The sequence below is a fragment of the Tamandua tetradactyla genome, chromosome 12 (assembly GCF_023851605.1).
Source record: "Tamandua tetradactyla isolate mTamTet1 chromosome 12, mTamTet1.pri, whole genome shotgun sequence".
In the NCBI taxonomy this organism is placed as follows: domain Eukaryota; kingdom Metazoa; phylum Chordata; class Mammalia; order Pilosa; family Myrmecophagidae; genus Tamandua; species Tamandua tetradactyla.
The window spans coordinates 50,598,120-50,626,114 of NC_135338.1; the positions used below are offsets into that span (position 1 = coordinate 50,598,120).

The 27,995-nt window shown below is 41.3% G+C and overlaps 1 protein-coding gene and 1 long non-coding RNA gene across 2 annotated transcripts in view; one reads left to right on the forward strand and one right to left on the reverse strand.

Annotated features, from left to right (window-relative positions):
* The window catches only part of KCNK13 (potassium two pore domain channel subfamily K member 13), a 136,326-nt gene that overhangs the window by 104,258 nt on the left and 4,073 nt on the right, over window positions 1–27,995 (forward strand). The window lies entirely within an intron of this gene.
* The window catches only part of LOC143652106 (uncharacterized), a 34,325-nt gene continuing 16,706 nt past the window's right edge, over window positions 10,377–27,995 (reverse strand). The window contains exons 3-4 of the long non-coding RNA XR_013160424.1: window positions 13,043–13,186; window positions 10,377–10,603 (exon numbers count right to left, since the gene is read on the reverse strand). This is a non-coding gene — a long non-coding RNA (uncharacterized LOC143652106). The remainder of the gene's footprint in view (window positions 10,604–13,042; window positions 13,187–27,995) is intronic.

A 27,995-nucleotide genomic window follows, 5' to 3' on the forward strand; every position in this document is an offset into this window, starting at 1 on the left:
AAAATAATATCTTGAACCAGCCGTGGAGATGATGATAAGTGTTCCAAATGTAATTCAATAGAATTTCTTGAAGGATCGGATGTGAAGTATCAGAGAAAGAGAGCAGTCCAGGATGTCTGTTTTGGACCTAAGCAACTGGAAGGATGGAGTTACTATTTCTTGAAATAGGAAAGAACTGTGGGGGGATCAGGTTTGAGGGGAAGAGTGAGGATTCCATTTTGGATCTGCTAAATTTTGAGATCACTATCACTTATGAAGTGGAAAAGTAAAATAGGAAGCTGTATATATGAATCTGCATTTCAGGGGAAAAATTCAAACTAGAGGTAGATAAATCTGGAAGATACCAATATCCAGTTGGTATTCAAAATCATGAGACCAGATGAAATGGCCAAGGGAATGAATAAGGAGAGAATAGAGAAGCAGCCCAAGAACTGAAGGCTAGCCACACCCACACTTAAAAGACATAAAGGAGAAGAAATAGCAAAGGAGACTAAAAAGAAGTCAGTAAGTGAGGAAGAAAACTAGAAAACCACAATTGGTGTCTTGAAATCTAAATGGAGAAAATGGTTCAGTCTGCCCAGACAGGAGTCCAGAAACTGAGAGGCCATGCCTGGGTGTTACAAGAAGCATCTATTCTATATGAATATTGAAACCACCAGAACTGGGACAGAAGTAGTGTTGAAACGATTGACACTTGTGAGCCAGGGGCTAAAACATTCAAGGATGGGGATGAGGCTCCTGGGGGTCTGCTACAAGGAGGGGTGGTAGGTACATTGCATATGTCACTTTACATGATCTGACCGACAGGACTATGGGCTAGATATTATTATTTATCACCCCTTTTACAGATGAGACTGAGGCACAAGGAGGTCTAATACCTTGTTCAAGGTCACCCAGCACTAGAGGGACAGAGGCAGGATGTGAGTCCCTGCCCCTCACCATAGCGCACTAAAGTGAAACTGTCTCCAACTTGATCCTTCAAGCCCTGGCCACAAGGGCATCTTCCCAATCGCCTGTGCTTGGCTCCAGTCCAATCACTGTGCTTTTCATATTACATCAACGTATATCTTTGGATTCTGGATAAACCCAAGTTCATTCTATATACAAATAAATGTAGAAAACTCATTTACTGGAATTCAAGCAGTGAGAAATCTCATCTAATTAGACACTCCCATCAGTGCTGTTTCAAAATAATTTGTGCTCATTTGGATGATTCTGATGTACTGCAAGAATCTGAAATACCATCTGGATCACTGAAGAAAACTATAATCTGGCAGACTTTGGGTGATAAGCATAATTTAATGTGCTTTGATAATTATGCATTTGTCTCTACTATCTACTGTAATCCTCAGTTACCCAGAATATTATTTGAACCAGGCCTTGTTCTGGATAGTCAGCTACACTATAGTACCTGCCCTTTCTGTTCCATTAGAGTTGCCTTGTCTTAGTAGTCAGGTAGACTGTAGCCACAGAAAAACTTTGTAGTTTCTTTTTTACTCAGGACCAGTTGGCAATGACAAGGAACCTCCTACTTGGGAAATCCTGCTGGTGAGGCTTGGTCCCATGTGTGGGCTGAGCTGAACAAGCCTTCAGGGCTGACCACAGGAAGGGAGGTGACTACAGCCAGAACAGACCTATCTGTGGCCCAGAAAAATAGTTGCCCAGAGCACCAGAGGCCTCCGGTGAGAAGCAACATGCCGTGCCAAGCCAGGGCTGGATGCATTCTGTGTGCACTGCCGTGGCCCTGGGGACCACGGGTGGCTATGGGAAACACCTCGACTAACATGTCTTCCCAGCCGGTGGCTATCATGGATAGAAGTGGGAGAGCAAAGATTATTTATTAGTTGTCCTTGATAGAGGAAAAAACACACACAGAAAGTGTGGGCTATGTCAAAGTTCTTAAAAGGAAGCATTCGTGATACAATCCAGGCCTTAACCTGTGAATGTGGCCAGCGCCAGGCCCAGCTCTGAGGGCCAAAGGGACAGGGGTGTAACACAAGTATGGGCCACGGGTCCACTTCTGAGAAGTTTACAGTCTTGTTTTCATGTTTGTTTTTCTTGACTTTCAACAACTATAGAAAAAAATATAAGGCCACTGGTAAGGAAGGCTAAATTCATGGAGGGAGCCAGGCTGTTCGCTCTGTAGGAATTCTTGGTCAGACAGGAGCAGCGTGAAGCGGCTAGCACTTCTCTGGTGGGTTGAAGGATCAGAGAGGCAACTAGGAGGGCCATGTTTGAGCCCAGAGGGGGTGGCTGGGTGTAATAGAGAAGGAAGGAGAAGGTGCTTTTTCTTCCGTCATTCTATCCTGCCTACCTGTGTGCCTTCCATCCTTCTACCATTCCTGCCTGCCTTCTTTCTTTCCAAGTATTCAAACATCAACCTCATTCCTGCTAGGGCGAGGTTCTCAGGACAGAGCAGTAAACATACACACAAGGCTCCTGCCCTCATGAAACGTCTGTCCTGTAGGGGACAATGTGCAAATAGACTGACAAGTAATATAACCACAGACTAGGAGAGGCCATAAAGGACTCAAAAAGGCTGGTATGAAAGAGAGTCATTGGGGCTGGGGACAGGGAGGATGCCACAGGTGGAGGAAGGCCTCCCGAGCACTTGACATTGAAACCGTTCCAGCAGACTTATGGGAGCCAGTGGGCCCTCTGTTGGAGTGTATACTTGGGAGCCTCGACCAGCTTTTCTGCTGAAGTTAGAAATCAGCCAGGGAGCTCCAGGACTTGGGGCCTGGTTCTCCTCTCTTTCCTGGCACTGCTGTTCATAAGGCCCAGGTGGACAGCCATAGTCAGGCAGATGGTTCGGGTCATTACAAGCCATCTGTCAGTTACTGATGCCTGGTTCCTATCTACTACAAGTGGAAATGCCATTCCAGATGTGATGGTGAAGGCAAGAGGGTGGAGTGTCGTGCTATTGTGATTAGGTAAGAAATTTTCTCAAGATGCGTAATGAAAAATCCAATTTACAGAAAGTATTTCTTAGCAAACACTGTATCAAGGCACTGTATTTTGTCCTACACCATTTCTAACAGCTGCCCCTTAGGAAGGGCTCACTCTTGGAAGCCTCAAGTGCCATTCTAAGCATTTTCCCCATGTTTGGACATTTAATCCTCACAAAAACCTGTGAAGCCATAGAACTGCACAATGCAGAGAGTGAACCAGCATGTGAATTATGAACATTACTTAATAATGTGACAGTATTAATTCATCAACAGTAACAAAGATACCACACTTATGCAAGATATTAACAGGAGAAACTTAGGGGTGGGGAGTGAAGACAGAGGAAGTTAATGGGAACTCTCCAAAGCCCAGACTATCTGATCCTCACCCTGCCCTCTTATCCATTGCAGGGGGACTGGGAGGAGGGGAGGGTGTGGACACTTGCGGGACAAGATTGCTTTTAAGGAGCTTCAAATCTATCAGAGAATATAAAGAATTACTGGATTTCTAGCGAGGACCAACTCAGGCCTTCTGGCTACAACAAGATAAAGAACACTGGAGTTAGAGAGAGAAATTGCTTTTCTTGTGAGGAAACAGAAAAGAAGTACATTCCAAGGGAGTTGTCAGGCCTATGACCAAAACCTCGACATTGACCTTGACTGCCACTCAGAGACATTCTCCTGCTCTAGAGGCCTGCAGCCACTTCTGCAAGGTTGGTAGAGCTCCACTATTGAACCTGCCCTCATCAGTCCCCTTTATCTTGCAAAGAAACTCATCCAGAGGACTGAAAAGCACACGGAGAGAACCGATTTTCATTAGCAATTCAACTGAAAAGTTTAGGGGAGCTCGGATGTACTGAGCTCACAGTCTAAGAACAGGTAAGAGTTCATGAATAACTAGCACAGTGAGGTCAGGGGTCTGGAAGATGCTGGAAAGGCATTTGTCATGGCCATGGAAGGATGAGGGGATCTGTTTTAGTTTGGTTTTTGTTTAGGGGGATTTTTTCTTTTTGGAGGGGGGAGAGATTAAGTTTTTTCTAATTAGAAGTATAACACCTTCCTCCTGCTGTATGCCCCTGCCTTAGGTGACCAGGCTGCTATGAGAACTATCAGCCACACAACAGGTGGGCTTATCAAGAATTCATTGGCTCACAGTTTGGAAGGCTCAAAGTCCAAAACCAAGGCATCAGCAAAACCATGCTTTCGCCCCCAAATCTGAGGCAATCTGGTGTTGGCTTGCCTCTCTGCCTCCCATCACATGGGCATTTCTCACTCCTTATGTCTGCTTTCCTGGTTTTTGCTGACCTCCGGCTTCTGGCTGGAATATAGAGGAAGACCCACCCTGAGTCAGCTGGCATACTTAAAATGACATCTTCCTACTTACAAACAAAATCATGTCCACAGGAAGCGGTTCAGGTCAAGAACATGTCTTTGAGGGGACAGATAATTCAATCTACCACAGCCACTGATTGTCAGTTATAACATGCAGTATGAGGAAATACTTCATCCCCATCACCTACAAAAGCTATAAAAAAGGAATAGGTGAAACAAGATTTATGAAAAGGATTCATATGTGGAAAATTTAAAATGCTACTCAGACTTGTTTTTTAAAGACTTATAAAAATGGAGAGATACATTCTGTTCCCGGTGGGAAGATTCTATTTGGTAAGGATGTCATTTCTCTACAAGTGACTCTCTCAATATAAAGCAACCCGATTTAAAATCCAAGTAAGATCTCTTCTGGAGCTTAAGTAATCTAAAGCTCATCTGGGAAATGGAACATGAAATAAACCAGGATAATTTTGAAAGAGAAAAAGAAAAAAAGGAGGAGGAAGACAAGAGGGGGAAGGGAAGAGGGAACAGTCTTCACACATGTTAAAAAAAGAGGCAGAGCGCTGTTTATGTTTTTGGTACCAGCCCCAGCTTAGACACATAGCTCAATGGAACAAAACAGAAAGTTCAGAAACAAGAATAAGAAGTTTGCCTCTGATAAACTTGACATTTCAAGAGAGTGGAGAAAGGATAACTATTCAAAAAAAGTGCTAGAAGAGCCTACAGATGATAAAATTGTATAGAACTAAATACACACACGTGAGTTCAAGTAGATTGGGCATAATCTTTATAAGATCGGTGCATTGTATCACTTCAGTACACTGGTTGTGATATTATACTAGAGTTTTACAAAACATTACCATTAGAGGAATCAAGCTAAATTTTACACAGACTCTGTATTATTTCTTACAACTGCATGTGAATCTGAATTATCTCTATAAATATTTCAAGTAAAAATCGTATAAAGAAAAACAGCAGGGTGGGCCACGGTGGCTCAGTGGCAGAGTTCTCACCTGCCATGCTGGAGACCTGAGTTAGATTCCCGGTGCCTGCCCATGTAAAAAAAAAAAAAAAGAAAAGAAAAAGAAAAACAACAAACCATTTTATTTTTATTAATTAAAAAAATTAACAAAACATTTAGAAATCATTCCATTCTACATGTACAATCAGTAATTCTTAATATCATCACATAGTTGCATATTCATCATTTCTTAGTACATTTTCATCGATTTAGAAAAAGAAATAAAAAGACAACAGAATAAGAATTAAAACGATAATAGAAAAAAAAAAACCTATACCTCCCATGCAGCTTCATTCAATGTTTTAACATAATTGCATTACAATTAGGTAGTATTGTGCTGTACATTTCTGTGCTGTACAGTTCTGTTGCACAGTCTGTATCCCTTCAGCTCCAATTACCCCTTCTCTTTTTTTTTTTTTAATTAACAGAAAAAAAGAAATTAACCCAACATTTAGAAATCATACCATTCTACATATGCAATCAGTAATTCTTAACATCATCACATAGATGCATGATCATCGTTTCTTAGTACATTTGCATCGGTTTAGAAGAACTAGCAACACAACCAAAAAAGATATAGAATGTTAATATAGAGAAAAAAATAAAAGTAATAATAGTAAAAACAAAACAAAACAAAAACCTATAGCTCAGATGCAGCTACATTCAGTGTTTTAACATGATTACTTTACAATTAGGTATTATTGTGCTGTCCATTTTTGAGTTTTTGTATCTAGTACTGTTGCACAGTCTGTATCCCTTCAGCTCCAATTGCCCATTATCTTACCCTGTTTCTACCTCCTGCTGGACTCTGTTACCAATGACATATTCCAAATTTATTCTCTAATGTCGGTTCACATCAGTGGGACCATACAGTATTTGTCCTTTAGTTTTTGGCTAGACTCACTCAGCATAATGTTCTCTAGGTCCATCCATGTTATTACATGCTTCATAAGTTTATCCTGTCTTAAAGCTGTATAATATTCCATCGTATGTATATACCACAGTTTGTTTAGCCACTCGTCTGTTGATGGACATTTTGGCTGTTTCCATCTCTTTGCAATTGTAAATAACGCTGCTATAAACATTGGTGTGCAAATGTCCGTTTGTGTCTTTGCCCTTAAGTCCTTTGAGTAGATACCCAGCAATGGTATTGCTGGGTCTTATGGCAATTCTATATTCAGCTTTTTGAGGAACCGCCAAACTGCCTTCCACAGTGGTTGCACCATTTGACATTCCCACCAACAGTGGATAAGTGTGCCTCTTTCTCCGCATCCTCTCTAGCACTTGTCATTTTCTGTTTTGTTGATAATGGCCATTCTGGTGGGTGTGAGATGATATCTCATTGTGGTTTTGATTTGCATTTCTCTAATGGCCAGGGACATTGAGCATCTCTTCATGTGCCTTTTGGCATTTGTATTTCCTCTTCTGAGAGGTGTCTGTTCAAGTCTTTTTCCCATTTTGTAATTGGGTTGGCTGTCTTTTTGTTGTTGAGTTGAACAATCTCTTTATAAATTCTGGATACTAGATCTTTATCTGATATGTCATTTCCAAATATTGTCTCCCATTGTGTAGGCTGTCTTTCTACTTTCTTGATGAAGTTCTTTGATGCACAAAAGTGTTTAATTTTGAGGAGCTCCCATTTATTTATTTCCTTCAGTGTTCTTGCTTTAGGTTTAAGGTCCATAAAACCGCCTCCAGTTGTAAGATTCATAAGATATCTCCCAACATTTTCCTCTAACTGTTTTATGGTCTTAGACCTAATGTTTAGATCTTTGATCCATTTTGAGTTAACTTTTGTATAGGGTGTGAGACATGGGTCTTCTTTCATTCTTTTGCATATGGATATCCAGTTCTCTAGGCACCATAACAAACCATTTTTAAAATGCTAGATTTTCACAATTCCAATTAAATTAAATATTAAATTGCTTTTAAAAATCAAAACCATAAGTGAATACTAAGCTATTCTGGGGTAAAAAAGGACTTTTCTCTCCATGAGCCCAAAGCCAAAGGTCACAAAAGAAGAAATTGATTTATTTGACCTCAGCATAGCAACAGAACACTTACATAAAAATAAAAGACAAAGACAAATTGGGAAAAAAATATTTGCAACATACATAAAGGAGGAAGAGTTCATTTCCCTATACTATTTGAAAAGCTCAGATAAATCAATTAAAAAAAAACAAGTACCCTAATAGGAAAATGGCCTCAAGATGTGAATAGGCAATTCACAAAAGAAAAAATACAAAAGACTAATAAGCATGTGGAAAATGTAGAGATGCAGCAGAAACTGGTGGAGAAAGAAATGCAGATTCAGGAGGAAAAAGAGTTGAGAAAGCTGAGAAATGATGTCTTCTTTACGGTTGATACCTAGCTCGAATGGAGATGAAGTTCACAGGTGACCTGTCAAAGACATGGAACATTTCTGATACAGGCAAGAGAGACGAGAAAGGTAGAGAGATACAGAACTAATTTAAAGGGAGAAAGGGCTAGTTAGGCCAACTTTCATTGCAGAATCTGTTTAGCCAGTATGGTGGTTTAGAGCTGTTAAGTACCCCAGAAAAGGCCGTGTTCATTTAATCCATTCCTTTGGGTGCAGACCTATTGTAGGTGGGACCTTTTGGTTAGGTTAATTCAATTGAGATGTGACCCACCCCATTGAAGATGGGTCTTAATCCTTTCACTGGGGTCCTTTAGGAGAGAATGAAAGAAAAAGCCCAGAGAAAATTTAGAAAGAAAAGCCTCAGAGAAGCTAAGCGATCACGCATAGGAACTGAGAGAGAAAGCCACTGAAGCCAGAAGCTGAAAGCAACAAAACCCAGGAGGGTAGGCCCAGCAGACACAGCCCATGTGCCTTCTCATCTGACAGAGGATCCGGCAGTCAGCAACCTGTCTTCAGAGAAGGTATTGTCCTGTTGGTGCCTTAATTGGAATATTTTCATGGACTTAGAACTGTACATTTGTAAGCTAATAAATCCCCATTGTAAAAGTCAAGCCATTTCTGGTATATTGCATTCCGACAGTGTTAGCAAACACAGCCAGTAAAGCAAAAAGTGTTGTTATCAGAAGAAAATCCCTTTACCTGAATTCCAGCGAGTCACCCGTGAGAAGACACTTAAGGAGAGAGTATCAGAGATATAGCTTAGGTTTTAAACCGTTCTCGTCAGTGCCTCTTACCTACCTTTACTGTGCTGCTCATACCTCCCGTCATTCCTCAATGAGTAACAACACCTCTACCCACTTCCGGCCACCAGTTTCAGTCACAAAAGCTGCCCCCATGGACAATAACTGTCTTACTGACTAACAGTCATGAGACTCAGAGTGAGCCTGAATTCAGGTTTGTCCTAGTGCCTCAGCCTCGTTCTCCGAATCAGCACCTCCATCTAACTTCACAAGTCCGATTCTTGCTTTATTTTGTTTTTAAAGTTAACTTACTTTGGGCTACCAGCCTGAAGTTCGAGTGAGATGTTTGTCTTCAGTGTTTGTCCCTTCAGTGGAAAATAAATCCTAATGAATGAGCCCTTTCTTTCCCTCTAACGAAAATACCATTGTATTGTAATATTTTCCAACAGTTCCTCTGGCCTTTCAATTACTGTATTGATCTCATTCTGCCACAAGCATCACAATACTTTTTCCAATAGGTTCTCTACAGGCTTTGGGCAAAGGAAAGTTCTAACGCTCTCTGGAACTAATAATAGCAAAATTAAATAATTCCAAGAGAAGTCCCCAATAGAAGCCCCTCAAAGAATAGTTTATTACAGAGCAGGGATTCATTTAGTTACCATTCCAGAAGGGGCTTCTAAAGAGAGTGAGGTTTGATTCATGCATCTCTAAAGACTCTTTTAAAGAAATAGAAGGAAGAAAGGTAGATTGGGAGGAGGTTAGAGAAGAAGGATAGAAGAGGGAAAAGAGAAAAATAATCTAATTTAATTTATAGGGAGCTTTGGTGTCCTAAAGCTACTTTCATAGCAAATATGAGGGTCTTTGTCAAATGTTTCTAAAAAAGTCCAGATGATACGGTGTATATCATGGTACAATGCGGATACAGGAAATGGCATGAGTCTGCAGGGAAGAAGGGCAGACTGGAAGAATATTCATTATGGTATCAGAAATTACACATTTATTTTCTAAGTCGTACATGATTCTGTTGTTTAGTCTCCCAGGGCTATGTCTCCTTATTACAGCAATATACCCCCGTGTAAGACCATAAAAGGTTAAAGAACCACCAATATTCTGTAGGTCTTTGGCTTTCAGACATGGTATCTGGAAGCACTAGCGTCCCACAAAGGGGCTTAAGAGCCCACAAAGGGGCTTAAGAGACTGCTTTGGAGAGGTGGGGTGGTGGAATGAGCAGAGTGGAGACTGGGACCCATCCCCCATCTAGCAGAATAGCTTAGCTTCATCTGTTCTATGCATCGGCAACATCCTGTGCAGAGGCTTACATACCTCTGCAGCAGGAAACTCAAAATGGCAGGCAGATGTACCTGTGCTTTATTTAGATGTCCATCAAAACAAAGATATCATTTTCACAGTTCCTCATAGTGTCTCAGAGCCACATTTTCTCACTCATGTTGATGGAAGGGCAGCTTTCAGCAGTTGCATGTGCTCTCTTGTAACATCCAATTTAATGGAACAATTTCTTCTTAGTCTGGGGGAGGACAATTTTGTTCAAGAGAGAACATAATTGTATCTGCTTGCTTTTACGGAGTAGTTTCATGATTTAAAACTTAAAGAGGGCTGGAATCAGTACACCTACTTGAAATAAGTAAATAATATGATTTGTTTTTTCTTTCAATGAGGGTGTGATGGTTTGAAGTTGTGTGTACCCCAGGAAAGTCTGTTCTTGAAGTTAATCCGTTCTAGTAGGTGTGCATTCAGTGTAGGCGGGATCTTTCGGTGAGTAGGATTTTTTTTCATGCATGTCTTTATTACCCATCTATCCATACACAGGATAGAGGGGGTGTCCGTTACAAGGTTTTTATAACACATGGTCACAAGATAAAAGCTATGTAGGTACACAATCGTTTTCAAAGATCGAGGCTACTGGATTACAGTTCACCAATTTCCTTCTGGTTATTTTAATGCACTGGAAACTAAAAAGAAATATCTGTTTAATAAGGCAGTAGTCATAATCATTTGTTAGATCCTAAGTCCTCCCTCTCACTTGATCATTTTCTCAGTCTTCACGGATATCTGGACAATGACTGTTCTGACTTCTTCATGCTGAAAAGGGGTGTGGACATTATGGGATAGAGGAACGAAACTGGTTGAAGTTCTTGGTGAGCCTGTACCTCTGGGTTTTTATCTGAAAAAATAAACTTAGTAAGTAAAAATGTTATAGAATTTGACATATAATGGCAATCTGCAATACCTGTCTGAGGCTTGTATATGACCTCTTGACTCTGTTTGAAATCTCTCAGCCACTGAAACTTAACTCTGTCCCATGTTGCCAGGAAGGTTCACACCCTTGGGAGTCACGTCTCACGTAGAGAGGGGGAGGGTGGTGAGTTTGCTTTTCATGTTGGCTGAGAGAGAGAGGCCACATCTGAGCAACAAAAGAGGTTCTCCGGGGGTATCTCTTAGGCCTAATGTTAAGTAGGCTTAGCCTATCCTTTGTGGGGATAAGTTTCACATGAACAAACCCCAGGATTGAGGGCTCAGCCTATGGCTTTGGTTGTCCCCACTACTTGTGAGAATATCAGGAATTCTCCACATAGGGAAGTTGAATTTTCCCCCTTTCTCACCATTCCCCCAAGGGGACTTTGCAAATTGGTCAGTGGGATCTTAACTTAAACATAACAACATACAAACACGAACATTCTTACCATATGATCATTCCATTCTTGGTATATACTCAGTAACTCACAATATCTTTACATAGTTGTATATTCATCGTCATGATCATTTCTTAGAACATTTACATCAATTCAGAAAAAGAAATAAAAAGTAAAAGAAAAAAATTCATACATACCATACCCCTTACCTCTCCTTTTCATTGATCACTAGCATTTCAATCTACTAAATTTATTTTAACATTTGTTCCCCCTATTATTTATTTATTTTTAATCCATATGTTTTACTCATCTGTCCATACCATAGATAAAAGGAGCATCAGAAAAGTTACAAATTGAAATTTTGTCCAGGTAGAATACGGTTAGATCCATGTGCCTGACCTGTGAGAGGAGAAGCTCAATGCCCAAGGGGAGCCTGCCCTGGCCTCCTAGGGTACTGGATAAACAGAATGAGCTCAGGTTTCATACCCTGCACATCTGAATCACTGAATATTGGAATTTTAAGGTCCTTAGAGGTCATCAGGGCCACCCTGCCCCTCATTTTACCAAAGAGACAAACTGAATAAGTTGTGACCATCACACATGCAGATTATTAACAGTTTAGACTAGAACCTAGGTTCCTATTAGCTAGCTGTGTGACTTTGAGCAAATTACTTAACCTCTCTGTACTTCAGATTTCTCACATGGAAAAATTAGAAAATAATAGCTCCCATCTCACAAGGTGACATGAAGATCCAGTTCAGAGTAAGTGCTCCCCGGGTTAAAATATTCTGGGCAAACACCCAGAAGAAGCGTACCTCATGCTCAAGGACCCAGAAAGGTTTACCATCCTTACCAGAGTCACAAACCAAGAGGCCGCAGCACAAGGGAGTAAATTCCTAAAATCAAACTATTTTCCTCTCATTTCTCACCACTTGATAAAGCAGAAATAGAGGGTGCAGTTATCAACTTCCTGAAGCAGAAAGTTTAATTTATTTCATGATTCAGCTCTGGTCCTCCAGTGTACTAAATCACTGAGCAATCTGTCTTAAATTGAAAACTCTAGATCAGTGATTCTCCAGCTCTGGCGTAACTACTGCCTGGGAAGCTTGTTACAGTGCAGGGAACTGGGCTGGGCCCCAGAGGTGCTGTTCCAGGAGGCGAGGCTCAGGAAGTCACATTTAAACCAGCTCCTCGGGGGACCCCGAGTGGTTCCAGTCCCATCACTCCAGAAGCGCTGTGTAGAACACGGAATCTGGGTCTCTTCCATTCACCCACCGATCCCACCACGCCAGAGAGGTTGGCTTTGCCTCCAGGACCCCGAAGTTGTCCCTCATGGGATGTTGGTGGGAAACTGGAGTGACCCTACTTTAGAACCTTCCCCGGGAAGACATGACTCCATCGCCTACCCATCACCGATCCTGTCAGCAACCTGTGCCCTGACCGACCTTGTCGTCATTTGCCCTCAATGAGACCTGTGGTCCTTGCAACAAAACCACTGTGGGTGCTGGTTTAAAATGCTGACCTTCTGACCCTGCTAATTTCCTGAGTCAGAAACTCTAGATTGAGTCCTGGAAACCCCAGTTTTAACATGCTCCTCGGGGAGTTTTAAATGTACACTAAAGTTTGAAGTCTCCTGTGCTAAGTGAGCTTAGCTGCCCTCCAGCTTACCACCTCTCAATTTATTTTTATACTGTAAATAATAGTGTAATCGGACCTTCCATCCTCCCTGAAGCCTGACAGAAGGTTTTCCTCCATCTTTTATGTCCATCTGCAGGTGATTCAGAAAAGGGGTCGACTTCATTTTATAAACCACCTAGTATGCATTTCCTTCTTGAGTATGGTTCCCAGTACATGTTCTCCTGAACCAGGTTTTATGCTCCTAGAAGGCAGAAGCTATTTTCTAATTACTTTTCCTCTTACGCTCTTAGCTCAGTGTTTGGAACCTAATAATATTAAAACTGAAATATCACCTTATTTGACTGTCCCGTGCTTGCCTTCCCATGGCTCTCCCTTCATCAGCCAGAAAAGATGATTTCCCGGAGAAAGTAAATCCTGATTATGAACACCTGACCCCTGCCAGGATTTCCCTGGAGAACAGGGGAGAAGAAGGGATGCTGCACAGGATTAAGAAACGACAGACACAAGAAGTTAGTTAAGTGGGGTCAGGGGACTCAAGCTCATCAGGAGCAAGAGCACGAGCCCCGAATATACTAACATCCACATATTTATTGTGCTCTTACATGGGAACTGCTTTAGGGAGTATGATCAAAGGAAGATTATTCTTGAATGTCTGTCATGCCTGCAAAGCTATAAAGTTTGGTTCCCAGCTCCTTGTCCCAGGAACTGTTTATTTCTTATCAGAATACTCTCTATTCAGGTCTCTTCGAGCTCTTGAGTCAGCATCCTTGAAAACATTTGCTTCAGCAGTTTTCCATATCCTCAGAGCATGGTGTTCCAATGCTCATACCCTCAGCCGACAGCCAACTGCTGGAGCCCTCAGAGAACTGTCTCCAACAGAACCTCAAATTTTATGTCTCTACCTTCAAGCACTGTCTTTAGAAGATTCATAAAACCTTATCGATAGACATGCTTTTGGTGATTTGTGAAATCCCGGGGACCTCCCTGCCTTAAACCCATTCCCTAGCTCTGTATCCACATGTCCTGCTTATACTTACCTCTCTGTTTCTCTCACTGACACTCTAGAACTATTAAAAGAAGTTTATTTTTCAATGAACATGCTCTGTTTTCTTTCTCTAGGGAGGCAGGGCCCATTCTTCCAAATGTTTAATAAAAGGAGCTAAGACCATATGACCATCCAGTTCACTTGTCTAATTGCATCACCTTTTCTCCAGCTCATTTGCAAATTGGTAAGGGAAGAGGGGCCGAGCACTAGCCCACAGATGCAGATAACGACCTCACTGGGCCCCTCCTAGGGCAACTTTCCCTGCAGAACTGAAGCTGAGCTGAGGCCCTGATGATGCACGTGAGAGCCCCAGGGCCTATTGGTAGACTATGAAGGACAACTCATAAAGACCATAAAAGGCTAGTCTTGTATCTCACTTTCCTCTTGGTAATTTTCCAGTGATGTTAATGAAGAGCATCAGTTTTTTAAATGAAGAGAAAGTTGTTTTATTTGGTTTCTATAAGGAAGAGTATGATGGCCTTTAAAAACTTCTAGAAGGTCTTGAAAAAGGATGTTGAGTCATCAGCTTATTCCTTTGCCTTTGATTTGCTGGTGTACAGAGCTTACTCAAATGTGCAATGCATGGGAATTGTTAACTTCCTACAGAACACGTCAGCATTTCGGTGTACAACTCTAAAGCTTCCAGTTATAGGGTTCAAACCCTAGTTTGTCAAATGTAAATCCTGACAGGGTGTTAACATGAACACTTTCTAAATTATATTGCCTGAATGGCCAGCTACTGTGAAACACTTCAATAAAAACAAGTGTGTGTTTGTGTAAGTTACTCTCAATTTATACCTTAGAGAGGCAGTTAGCCACCAATTATAGCCTATTCTGGAATACATTCTCAAGGGGTGGCTGCTAAGAACTATAAATATCACTATCAAAATCTATACCACAAGTGGTGTAACAGTGGCTCTGCAGGCAGAGTTCTCACCTGCCATGCCAGAGACCCGGGTTTGATTCCCATTGCTTACCCATGCAAAACAAAAAAAAAAAAACTACACCATAAGGTATATTTGGCTAGCAGAAGAAATGTTGGAAATCACTCTCCACCAGAGAAATGAGTACTAGGCAAGATATGAGATTGGCTAGACAGATTATGTGGGACCCATTACCTTTGCTTGAATGAGGCAATAAATTCACCTAGCAAACCTATATCTGAATTGCTTCAGAGCAGTACTCAAAACCGAAGCTTCATGGGTTCAACAGGAAGGAGATAGACAACTCAATAGAAAATGGACAGAAGAATCGAACAAGACTATAAAGTATACCTTATTGGCTGTGAAACATATTAAAAACTGCTCAATTTTATTAGACATCAAGGAAACTCAAATTAATACCACACTTACCTACCAAATGGTTAAAATGAAAACATATAATACTGAGTGTTGTCAAGAATATAAAGTAACTGGAACTCAAAGATGAAGAGAGGGTAAACTGGTGCGTCTACTTTGCTGAACATATATACTCTGTGTGTATATGTACATAAAATGATATATACATATATGTGTGTGTATTTGTGTATGTATATGTGTATGTATATATATATATATACATAAAACCAATTTCAATCTTAAGTATATGTACCTAAAAGAAATACGTGCATATGCTCACCAAATGACATGTACAACAATGTTCATTGAAACACTATTCATAATCTGTGAATTTGAAAACAGATTAACAGAATCTACACAATCTGAACAATAGGGACTAAATAGATCACGAAAAAATGAATAAAAAAAACACTATTCATAATTCATCCCAAACTGAAAATGCCCCAAATATTTATCAAAGGTAGCATGCCCTCTTCAGCCCACGCCCACAATGTCTTCAGCTAGTGGTTGGTCCTTCATATCAAACAGGTTCAACAATCTGCTTCATTAACAAGTTGAGTCCCATTAAATTCCAAATCCCTTGCAGGCCTTCTCTTAAAGTTCCGTTAAGTGCCTGATATCAAATTATCAATGAAGAATCCAGAGGGAATCTAGAAGGGTGGATGAGGGAGAAGAGAGGAGCTACCTGTTGAAAAAATTTCACGGCCCAGCAAGGAGATATTTCATCACCCATTGCCATGTAACAAACCTCTCCAAATTTAGTAGCTTAAACAACAACCACACACATTTTTCACAATTCTGTGCATTTGCCAGGTTCAGCAGGTGGTTCTTCGGCTCCCAAATCGTGCAACGATACTCAGCTGGGAGCTTGCCTGGGCCTGAAATGCCCAGATGGCTTGACTCAGTGTCTGATACTTCATCTGGGAAGGCTGGAATGGCTGGGGGTGGGCCCAGCCTTTCTCTCCAGCCAAGTTATCACACTTCCTACACAGTAGCTCAGGGCTCCAAGAGAGAAAGCCAAAGCTGCTAGGCCTCTGAACATCTAACCTGGAACTTCCATCACATTCTGTTGGTCAGAGCAAGTCTCAAGGCTAGCCAAGATTGAAGGGGATGAGAAGTAGACTTCACCCCCTAACGGAGGTGGGGCTTACAGGGATGGGAGCAATTTGTTAGCAATCACTTTAGGAGCAAGAGGAGAGGAGGGCAGTCTGGATGGATGGTAGGGCACCTGGATTCAAGCCAAGCCCCTGACCCTCGTGAAGATCACTTGACTTATTGGTGCCTCAATTTCCCCACCTATAACATGAAAGTTTGGACTAGAAGGCTGTGAAGTCTCTCCCAGCTCTGATAGCTGTGATTCTGCGATACACACAGGTATGTTGTACTCAGTGAGGAGCCAATGACACTCAGTCTTGACCATTAGAACCCATTCTTCATCCCCCATCTTCACCCCAAGAATAATCCATGGGTCTCTTCTTGCCTCCTTTCCCAGTTGAAATAGGAGGGTCTTTTTTAAAATGGACCCATGAAAACTTATTTAGGTTTCATTCCACACAAAGAGACTTAAAATTTCAGAATCAAAAAGTTGTGGGAAGGACTTCCGGAGAAGATGGCGGCTTAGTAAGACGCGCGGGTCTTAGTTCCTCCTCCAGAAAAGCAACTAAAGAAACAGAAACAATACGAAACAGCTCCCGGAGTCACAACAGATACCAAAAAGACAGCGTACCCCATTCTGGAACAGCTGAACAGGCAGGGAGAATCTGCTGCGGTGAGATACCCAAGGGACGCGCATTTTCCCGGCCGGGGCGGCTGGCGACTGGGCTCCCCTCCACGCACGTGGCTCCCTGGTCTAACTGGGAACATTGGATAGCGGGGCCCTCCCGTCACGCTTGGCGTTTCGGGCCAGCTGGGCAATTGGGACCGGCACTCTCCCAAGCCGCGGCGGTCAGCGACCCCCACCTCCACGCGCGGTTTCCTGGGCCGACTGCCGTGCAGACAGACGAGCGCCACGAGCGCCACCTACTGGGCAGGAAAAGAAAAACAGAGCCCAGAGATTTCACAGAAAAAGCTTTCAACCAGCTGGGTCCCACACCCAGGGAAATCTGATCAAATGCCCAGACACCAGCAGAAAATAATGGATGACGCTCGGAAAATTGAAGATATGTCCCAGTCAAAGGAACAAACCAATAGTTCAAATGAGATACAGGAGCTGAGACAACTAATGCTGAATATACGAACAGAAATGGAAAAATTCTTCAAAAACCAAATCAATAAATTGAGGGAGGACATGAAGAAGACATGGGCTGAACAAAAAGAAGAAATAGAAAATCTGAAAAAACAAATCACAGAACTTATGGGAGTGAAGGACAAAGAAGAAAAAATGGAAAAAACAATGGATACCTACAATGGTAGATCTAAAGAGACAGAAGCTACAATTAGTGAACTGGAGGATGCAACATCTGAATCCCAAAAAGAAACAGAAACTATAGGGAAAAGAATGGAAAAACTTGAGCAGGGGATCAGGGAACTGAATGACAATATGAAGCGCACAAATATACGTGTTGTGGGTGTCCCAAAAGGAGAAGAGAAGGGAAAAGGAGGAGAAAAACTAATGGAAGAAATTATCACTGAAAATTTCCCAACTCTTATGAAAGACCTAAATTTGCAGATCCAAGAAGTGCAGCGCACCCCAAAGAGAATAGACCCAAATAGGCGTTCTCCAAGACACTTACTAGTTAGAATGTCAGAGGTCAAAGAGAAAGAGAGGATCTTGAAAGCAGCAAGAGAAAAACAATCTGTCACATACAAGGGAAACCCAATAAGACTTTGTGTAGATTTCTCAGCAGAAACCATGGAAGCTAGAAGACAGTGGGATGATATATTTAAATTACTAAAAGAGAAAAACTGCCAACCAAGACTCCTATATCCAGCAAAATTGTCCTTCAAAAATGAAGGAGAAATTAAAACATTTATAGACAAAAAGTCACTGAGAGAATTTGTGACCAAGAGACCAGCTCTGCAAGAAATACTAAAGGGAGCACTAGAGTCAGATACGAAAAGACAGAAGAGAGAGGTATGGAGTAAAGTGTAGAAAGAAGGAAAATCAGATATGATATATATAATACACAAGCCAAAATGGTAGAGGAAAATATTATCCAAACTTTTAGTAATAACACTAAAAGTTAATGGACTGAATTTCCCAATCAAAAGACATAGAATGGCAGAATGGATTACGACCCAGCAATACCACTGCTAGGTATCTACTCAAAGGACTTAAGGGCAAAGACACAGATGGACATTTGCACACCAGTGTTTATAGCAGCATTATCTACAATTGCAAAGAGATGGAAACAGCCAAAATGTCCATCAACAGACGAGTGGCTAAACAAACTGTGGCGTATACCTACGATGGAATATTATGCAGCTTTAAGACAGACTAAACTTATGAAGCATGTAATAACATGGATGGACCTAGAGAACATTATGCTGAGTGAGTCTAGCCAAAAACTAAAGGACAAATACTGTATGGTCCCACTGATGTGACCCGACATTCGAGAATCAGCTTGGAATATATCATTGGAAGCAGAGACCAGCAGGAGTTAGAAACAGGGTAAGATAATGGGTAATTGGAGCTGAAGGGATACAGACTGTGCAACAGGACTAGATACAAAAACTCAAAAATGGACAGCACAATAATACCTAAGTGTAATGTAACTAGGTTGGAACACTGAATGAAGCTGCACCTGAAATATGGTTTTTTGTTTGTTTGTTTGTATCTTTTGTTTTTGTTTTTTTTCTTTTTCCTTTATATATATATATATATATATATTATTAGTATTATTATTTTAATTCTCTTCTCTATATTAACATTCTATATCTTTTTCTGCTGTTTTGCTAGTTCTTTTCCTAAATCGATGCAAATGTACTAAGAAATGATGATCATACATCTATGTGATGATACTAAGAATTACTGAGTGCATTTGTAGAATGGAATGATTTCTAAATGTTGTGTTAATTTCTTTTCTTTTTTTTGATTAATAAAAAAATTTAAAAAAAAAAGTTGTGGGAAAGTATTTGCAAATCAAGCTTTGTTTATTAGAGTATGAGCAGAAAGAGTCAAGAGATATGTTTCTTCTGGAAAGTGTTCGTCTACCACCTGAGGAAATCTGCCAGAATATTTTAACATATTTTTCTCAGTTTAAAAGTATTGAAAGATATAAAACATTAGGAAAAAAAATAAATCACCCAAATTATCACGAACCTGAAATAATCTGATTGACAATTTTGTAGCTTTCCCCTGGTGGCCAGAAATCATTGGTTCTGGGGTCATCTCTTCTCCAAAGGGACTCAGGTAAATCTAAGTGTAAGAGGAAGTCATTCCTCTTGGAGATGGTACGTTTAAGAGAAAGTCATTTGACTTGGTGCTGACCAATGATATGTGATGGGAATTTTGCCACGGGTCCTTGGGAAGGGTTCTTTGTTTTCCTGGAGACATACACAGGTAGGAACGCAGTGTTTCCTGATCCTGGATTTGGTGTGTGAGGATGCGGTACCTGGAGCTGTTGGCATGAGGGAAACTACCCAACATGTTGATGGGGCCAGATCCACAACAACGAGATGGATTTGGCTCCCAGATTATGTTCTAAAGCCACTAAATTAATCACCCCTGGGGCAGCCCTGACTCTTGACTTCATGTATTGTGAGATAACAAATCCCCTTCACATTTAAGCCACCTCTATTTATGGTTTGTCACTTACAGTCTCTATTAATGGTCTGTTACTTGCAGCCAAAAGTATTTTATCTTTTATAATATATGTAGCTACTTAAATGTATTTTATAAAGTTTATTTCTTCATCCAACAAATATTTAATGAGTACATGACACATACCAGGCTTGATTCATTCTGCAGCTACAGTTTGACTCTGCTTTTTTCTACAACATTTTCTTTAGTCATTAAGAACTCTTTATATATATAATTTTTTTTTTGGGGGGGGGGAGTTTCATGGACCAGGAATCTGTATATATAATTTTAATGGCTTTATTTAAATAGCTACTTTATTTAGATATTTCCCTATTATCTGATATTTAGTTTGCTTAGGATTTTCATTATTAAAAGTCCAAGTGAATATCAATGCCCATAACTGGTCAGATTTCTCATAGTTATTGGGATATATCCCTAACAGCAAAATTACGGGATAAAAGAGTATAACATTTTAAAGACATCTGATACATATTACCAAATTGCTCTCCAGAGAGTTTGTGACAATATATATATCCCCTGTGCAGTGTTTGAGAGCTGCCACTGCAGCTGAAGGCACTCTCAGAATACACAATCCTTTTTTTCCTTCAAATATTTCTAGAAAAAATTTTGATTGATGTCTGCAGGGAAAATGGCTCAATTTGTCCAAGAAATCAAAGGCATGAAAAATGAAAGGGAAGATTGTTATACAATAAGAGATTTGAGAGATATATTACATGTGTGGGCCTTGCTAGGATTCTAATTCATAAAATCATCAATAAAAAGATGATCTGTAAAAGATATTTTCAAGAAATTTTCATATGGAGTGGGTATTATTTGATGTTAAGGAATTAGTGTTAATTTTATTACGCTTGGTAATGGCCTAGTGGTCATTTTGGAAAACAGTCCTTGGCAGTTACAGATGCATCCATTTTTTTGATGGATAAAATGGCATGCTGTCTGAAATTTACCTTAAAATAGTCCCACAAAAAAAGGGAGTGAGATAGGATAGGAGAAACTCAATTGGCAAATGTTGACAATTGCTGAATCTAGGTGATTAGTTTGTGAGGGTTCTTTATACTGATCTAATTTTACATATGGTTGAAAAATATAATACAAAGCTTTTAAACTTTTTAATCTTTATTTTAAAAATTTTAAAGATTATGTCTCTTATGCATAGACATAAAAGGGTGGCAACTGCAAGCTGGTTCTCCTCCCTGCACGGTCTCACAGAGGGGCTCCACTGGGGTCTAGGACCCTGGCAGTGCCCAGGAGCGTCATTCCTAGCCCCAAGGAACCAGGGAGCCTGTTTGGGTCCCAGAAGCTTCCCTAGGTGTTACGGTCACATTACCACAGGTCTGAAATCATCCATAGGAACTAGACCAAGGCTGACTGTCAGGCCAGTCTCCCTAGCCTCCAAATCAACCCCCTGCGCTCAGATCTGCTGATCTGCTCCCAGACTCGGGGTTAAACAAGCTCCAGAGGACTGCAGGCTTGAAGAACAGTGAATAAATTGTACACTGAAAACACCACCTGTGACAATCAGTTTCATTTGTGTCCCTATGAAATTCATGGAAACCAGAATGCATGGGGCATAACAGGTTTTCAAATTGATGTAATTACATCATTTGTTGGGAAAAACATACATTCAGTAACATGTGTTTTAGTAAGGGAAGATGGTAGGGTTTCTGCTTCTGGTGCCAGCCAGTCCCCTGATTTTGGTACCAGACTGGCAGCCACTGCCATTTGGGTGTCTATTCATGGGACTATAGATGGCTGTTATTTCCTTCCCTCAATTCCACATAGGATGTGTACACCCAGTGTGGCTCAAAAACTCAGTGAGCATAGTCTGGTGGAAAAAGCATTGGCCTGAGGGATAAGACAAATCTAGGTTCTGATTCCAGACCATTATTTCTAGTTTTGTGCCTTTGGACAAGTTAGCCTCTATATGCCTCCTTTTCTCATCCATCAAATGGGATTATCTTATTTTTTTCATATCACTGATTCATTCAGCAATGTTTATTAGCACTGACAAAGTGTCAGGCACTATTCTGATGCTTTGGATATGACAATAAACCAGATGAAGGCACTGCCCTCAGGAAACTTTTATTCAACTGGCAAGCATGAATAGACAGGCATAAATCACATAATATCTGGTGGTGTTAAGTGCTAGGCAGGAGTAATTTGAAGTAAGAAGATCAGGACTGATGGAGCCTGCTGTTTTATTTAGGGCAGTCGGGGAAATTGTCTCTGAGAAGGTGACTGGACAGCCAAAGCATGGATGAGTTAAGGAAGCAAGCCAGGCAAGTAACTGGGGAGGAGTGCTATGGGCAGTGGGCACAGCAAGTGCAAAGGCCCTGAGGCAGGAGCATGCTTGGCAACTTCAAAGAGAGCAAGTACCAGGAAGGTTTGATGAGTGAGAGGCAGGATGGAAGGAGATCAGTGGGAGCCACGAAGGCCCTGGCAAAGACCTCGGATTGAATTCAAAGTGTGACGGGAAGTCTTTGAAGGCTCCGTCCAGTCCTTGACCTTTATTCAGTTAGAATGCAAGTTCCCTGAGAGTGCAGATGCATCAGTCTCTTCAGCCCCTGTACCCCAGTGTCCAACCCATAAATAAATGTCATGTAAATATCTGTGGAATGAATCAACTCATTAATGAAGCATCCCTTCTCTAGCTCTGCCAACTTAATCCATTTGAATGTTGACATTATAATTTGAACACTCAGATTACATTTTGGCCTGCCAAACCAAGCCCTCCTTTTCTTATGGCCAATTTGACTGACATTCAACCTACCCATATCATAAGTCAAAGGCAGCACAGAGAGGTCCTCTGCCACTCATTTACCAGATCAGATTCCTTGTATGAAGGGGGTGTATGTACACACACTTGTCCTTGAAGAGGTGAATGCAAAATCAAGTTTTAGCATATCACTCTGGTGGCCCCAACTCCTGCTTTGGCAGGCCTCAAAAATTCGCATTCATTCAACATCAAAATAATCAGCACATGGACCCCTATTTCCTTAAAGTGATTTCTCTCACCAGAAGGCCTCTCACCAGGAATGGGAAGGGTGGATTATCTGGAGGTGTCTCACTTAGATTCCATAAATGTCATCTCCATTATTGGCACCAAAATGCCATTGAGTTCTTAGTAAACATGATAGGGAATGGCCTTTGCTAAATAAACCCTGTACCACCACCAGCACTGTAAATGTAACACATAAGTGGATATCTTAAAAGGGGGAGTAGGAAAAAAATAAAAGGCAACACAACAGCATTTTTCCAACCAATCAAAATCAAATTATACCTGAGCAACATAATTGGAGTTTAATGAGTAGTTTTATGTTTTGTAATCAAATCACCATATTGATGGGGTATATCAGCAGAAATATAATGTTAATTACTAAGGAATGATAAAAAATTAATGTGACTCCAATGCAACAGCCCACATTACATACGGAAAGGGTTGTGTAGACGGTTGGGGAGCTGGTCATTTTTCCTTTTAATGAGTCCAATAGCTGCCAGGCATGGGAGCTCTGGCTGGGCAATGTTTATTTACCATTTTCAATTAAGCATGGTTCAAAGCTGGGTGTCATCAGCGTGTGCCAATGCAAAGCATTCTGAGTGTACAAGCTCCATCTCTGGGCTTTTATGTGGGGAATAAGCTGTGCATTTTTAAGATACCACCAAATGCCTTCTCTTTGGAATTAACAGTGTTAGAAAGCCTGTCACTTGAGAGCAACGAACAAGCCCAGATCCCGAAAATACATAAAGTAAACTCAGATTTTAAAAGTCAACAGCATTCACATTCCCACACTTAAAGATTTCTAAGAGAAGATACAAACAGTAGGGAAGGACTGAGATGGGGCTGTGGTATTGCTAAGAGCTTTTTAATTTAACATGACCCTCCAGAGCATCTAAAAATCCTTCGCCCAACATGGAAATGTTCTGCAAGAAAGGGAATGGGTTGGGGGGGGGGGTAGGACCTTATTCTATTCCTTGCTGTTTTAGTTTGCTAATGCTGCCAGAAATGCAATATACCAGAAATGGGTTGGCTTTTATAAAAGGCATTTAATACTCACCTCTCTGCAGAGTTGTGGGGATCAGTGACAAGCACATAACTGGCAGAGGATGCCTTTGCTCTATAAGACCTGAGGCTTTTTATTTCCAATCAAGTCATCCTTAATGCACAGTATTCTGGGGTCTCGAAAGAGGAGGGGTTTTCCATGAAAAAGCCTGTTAAGTTTTGGGAATGCTATAAGGTATTGACACACCTCTAAATGTACCCATGGACTGACTGTAAAAATTCACAAAGGGATAGCACAATACTACCTAACTGTAATACAGTAATGTTAGTACACTGAAGCTGAATGTGAGAATGATAGAGGGAGGAGGGCTGGGGCACAAATGAAATCAGAAGGAAACAGACGATAAAGATTGAGATGGTATAATCTAGGAATGCCTAGAGTGTACAATGATAGTGATTAAATGTACAAATTAAAAAATGTTTTTGTAGGAGGAGAAATAAATGTACTCATGGGCAGGAGCATTACCCCATGTGCCAGTTTCTGTGGTTTCTTCTGATTTAAGAAAATACAGCAGGGATCAGTGAAATACAGTAGATAATCAAAAGTCATAGATGATCTCTTCAATAAAATTCAGTGTTTTCAAACCAACTAAACTAAAAAATGTATTTTTTAATTAAAATGAAAAAAGTAAACAAAATCAGAATCTAGAAACTTTAAATCCCTGGAACTTGTCAGGAAATCACGAGAAGTCTCATTCATTGGAAAAATCAGCTTATCTACTTTAGAAGCCAGCCTTCAACAACGTATTTTTATGTGCTCGAATCAATCATCTCAAAGTAAGGCTGCCTTCAGGACCTTGAAACCTGGATCGCTCCATTGTGCCTTTATTTGGGCCTGACTCACATTGACTTGTTTTGTCTCAGCTTTTTGGGGTTATCAGTCCACCCCACCCCACCCCCCAGCCCCCACCCCCTGTATGCTGGTCTCCTTGAGGTCGGATCTTGTCCAGTCATCTTTTTGTGCCACACACACATAGAGCAGGGCCTTGAAGTTAATAGGTGCTCAATAAATGATTGCTAATTCCTTGCAGCTGTGAGCTCCTCTACAGCTCCTGGTAAATCACCTCTAGGTCAGGAAAGGGAGATTTGAGAAAATTTTCCCTATTGGAAACTTGTGCTACCTGAGAAAGTTCTCTTCCCATTGCCGGTAAGTCCCCCTCTACACACACCTCATTATTTCTGATTGACTTTATCCAGTTTCTGAAATACTATCAGATCAATAATAAAATCAATAAATGTTTCCCTCTTTATCTGAGTGTTGCCTCAGTTCCCTGTTTTCAATGAACAGAGGGTAGTACTCAGACGCTTTGTAGATTCTCAGTCCCCAGGATTTAGGAGCCAAAGGAGCAAGCTATCTGCACCAGGCTGTGACTGAAGAGAAGCCCAGGCATAGCCTGGTGCTTTTTTCCCTCTTTGCTGGCAGAGCCCCTCCCACTCCAGAGCTGCTTAAAAGCAGGCACATGCTTGGATAGTTTTTAAACATTTTATTGAACTGTAACATGCATACATGAAAGTGCATATGTCACGAATGTACAGCTCACTGCATGTTCACAGTGAACACATTCGTGTAACCAGCACCTGGATCAAGAACATGACCAGCTCCCCTTCTAGCCACCAGCTCCTCAAAGGAAACCCTCTCCTGAATTCTGACAGCACAGATCAGTCTTGTCTGTTTTGTACAATATATAAATGAAATCGTACGGTACAATTCTTTCCTGTCTGGCTGGCTTTTGTTCCACATCATGTCTGAGAGATCCAGCCATGTTATTGCACATAGCTCGAAGTTATTCCTCCCCATGTTGTGTGCACGCACCGCAGTGCGTTTGTAGTTCTGTTGATGGAAAGGAACTTGAGTAGTTTCCAAGTGGGGGCTATTCCTAAAAGCACAGCCATGAGTGGTCTGGTATATTTATTTTGTTGGCTGATAGAGTATATGTAAGTCTTCCAAATGGTTGCGGTAGTTTACACTCCCATGTATGAGAATCCTGGTTAGGAGATTGGATTTTAAAGCCTTTTTCTCTCCAGCTAAGAGCTCCCTGCAGAGGAGCTATTTGCTGAGAACAGAATCCTGGTTGGGTTTTGTTTTTTTTACTCTGATCTGCTCTTCCATCTGTGGCTATACTTGAAGTGCCTAAGGAAGGAAAACAATAGCAATTTGGAGCCATATGTAAGCTTCTTGCAAAGCTCCCTGGCTCCAAAATACAAGCTCCCTCTTTCTCAGTCACAGGTATTGAACGTTCAAGTTGATACTTAGAAGTTCCATCCTAAGAGAAGTGCAAGTGGCTGTTCCCTTCTCAGATTTCTAGTGGCACAGTTTGATCACTTGGGTCAGTCAGGGTTCAAAATGCAGTGACAGAGAAGAGCATCTGATTGGTCCAGCTTGGGTCACCTTCCCACCCCGTGGTGGAGCAACAGTGGTACAGCTTGACTGACATCCTCACTCAGATTGACTCCTGGGGAGGGGACATGGCTCCCCCAGGGAAAATGGATGCCAGGCAAAAGAAAACAGCAGACACCCACTCTGGCTCTCGGTCACACATGAGCTTGCACCTACGGGGCCATGTGTGTCAGAACTGTGTCTCCCAACAAGACTTAGGTGAACAACTTTATGGAGTAGAGTTTGTAATTCCTTTTACAACCTAGGCCTGGCACACAGTTGATGATCAAGAAAGGTGTCAACAAGTCTGAGGATTAGATAGAATCTCAGGCTTAGATCACTGGGCACATGTTCTGTTTCAACCATCACAAGTCCAGCCGCTGCTTGCACACCTCCAGCATCAGAAGGAGCTTCCTGTCCATCGAGACTGGAGGCCAGAGGTTCAGGTGGCTGATGGAAGAGTGACCCGGAGGAGCACAAACACTTTTACTGGCAACAAGCACAAGAGACACCTGCCCACATCCCAGGAATGTAACACCTTGACCTTGACAACAAAATATCCAAACTTGAGGCCTCTGCATCCTCTGACCTTACAGCATTGGGGGCAGGGGCTTCACCTTATGTCTTCTTAGTGGGTGAGCTGGTTTGAAATGATGTATGTACCCTAGAAAAGCCATGTTTAATCCTAATCCCATTTTGTAAAGGCAGCTGTTTCTTCTAATCCCTATTCAGTACTGTATGTTTGAAACTGTAATTAGATCATCTCCCTGGAGATGTGATTTAATCAAGAGTGTTTGTTAAACTGGATTAGGTGGAGGCACGTCTCCACCCATTCCATTTACTGGAATCCTATAAAAGAGGAAACATTTTGGAGAAAGCAAGAGATTCAGAGAGAGCAGAACGACATAGGCACGAGATGCAGAGTCCACCAGCCAGCAACCTTTGGAGATGAAGAAGGAAAATGCCCCTGGGGAGCTTCATGAAACAGGAAGCCAAGAGAAGAAGCAAGCAGATGATGCTGTGTTCCCCATGTGCCCTTCCAGATGAGAGAGAAATCCTGACTGTATTCACCATGTGCCTTTCCAGATGAGAGAGAAACTCTGACTGTGTTCGCCATGTGCCCTTCCACTTGAGAGAGAAACCCTGAACTTCATCAGCCTTGTTGAACCAAGGTATCTTTCCCTGGATGCCTTAAATTGGACATTTCTACAGACTTGCTTTAACTGAGACATTTTCTTGGCCTTAGAACTGTAAACTAGCAACTTATTAAATTCCCCCTTTTTAAAAGCCATTCTGTTTCTGGTATATTGCATTCCGGCAGCTAGCAAAATAGAACAGTAGGGAAACATTCGCAAGTTTTCCTGGATCCAGGAATTCACTGAGCCAGTGGAGGCAAACCTATCTTCCTTATATAAACTAACTAACTTAGATTATCAATTCCCTGTCACCTTGGTTACACCTCGGTGTTCTTTTGGATTAGGTAGAAAAAGACATTTCTCTAAGCTCACTCATCAGACTCAATCCACTTTTTCTTAATTCTCGACTGCTTCAGCTACCTCATTTCACTTGACTTTGGGGATAAAAATTAAAGATACCGACAAGAGAAAACACAGCAAGGACAAGGTATTTCTTTACATGATAAAGAGATCTAATAAAGAAGAATTTACACTGACGAGAGCAGCTGGGGATGCTTTAATGTTGAAA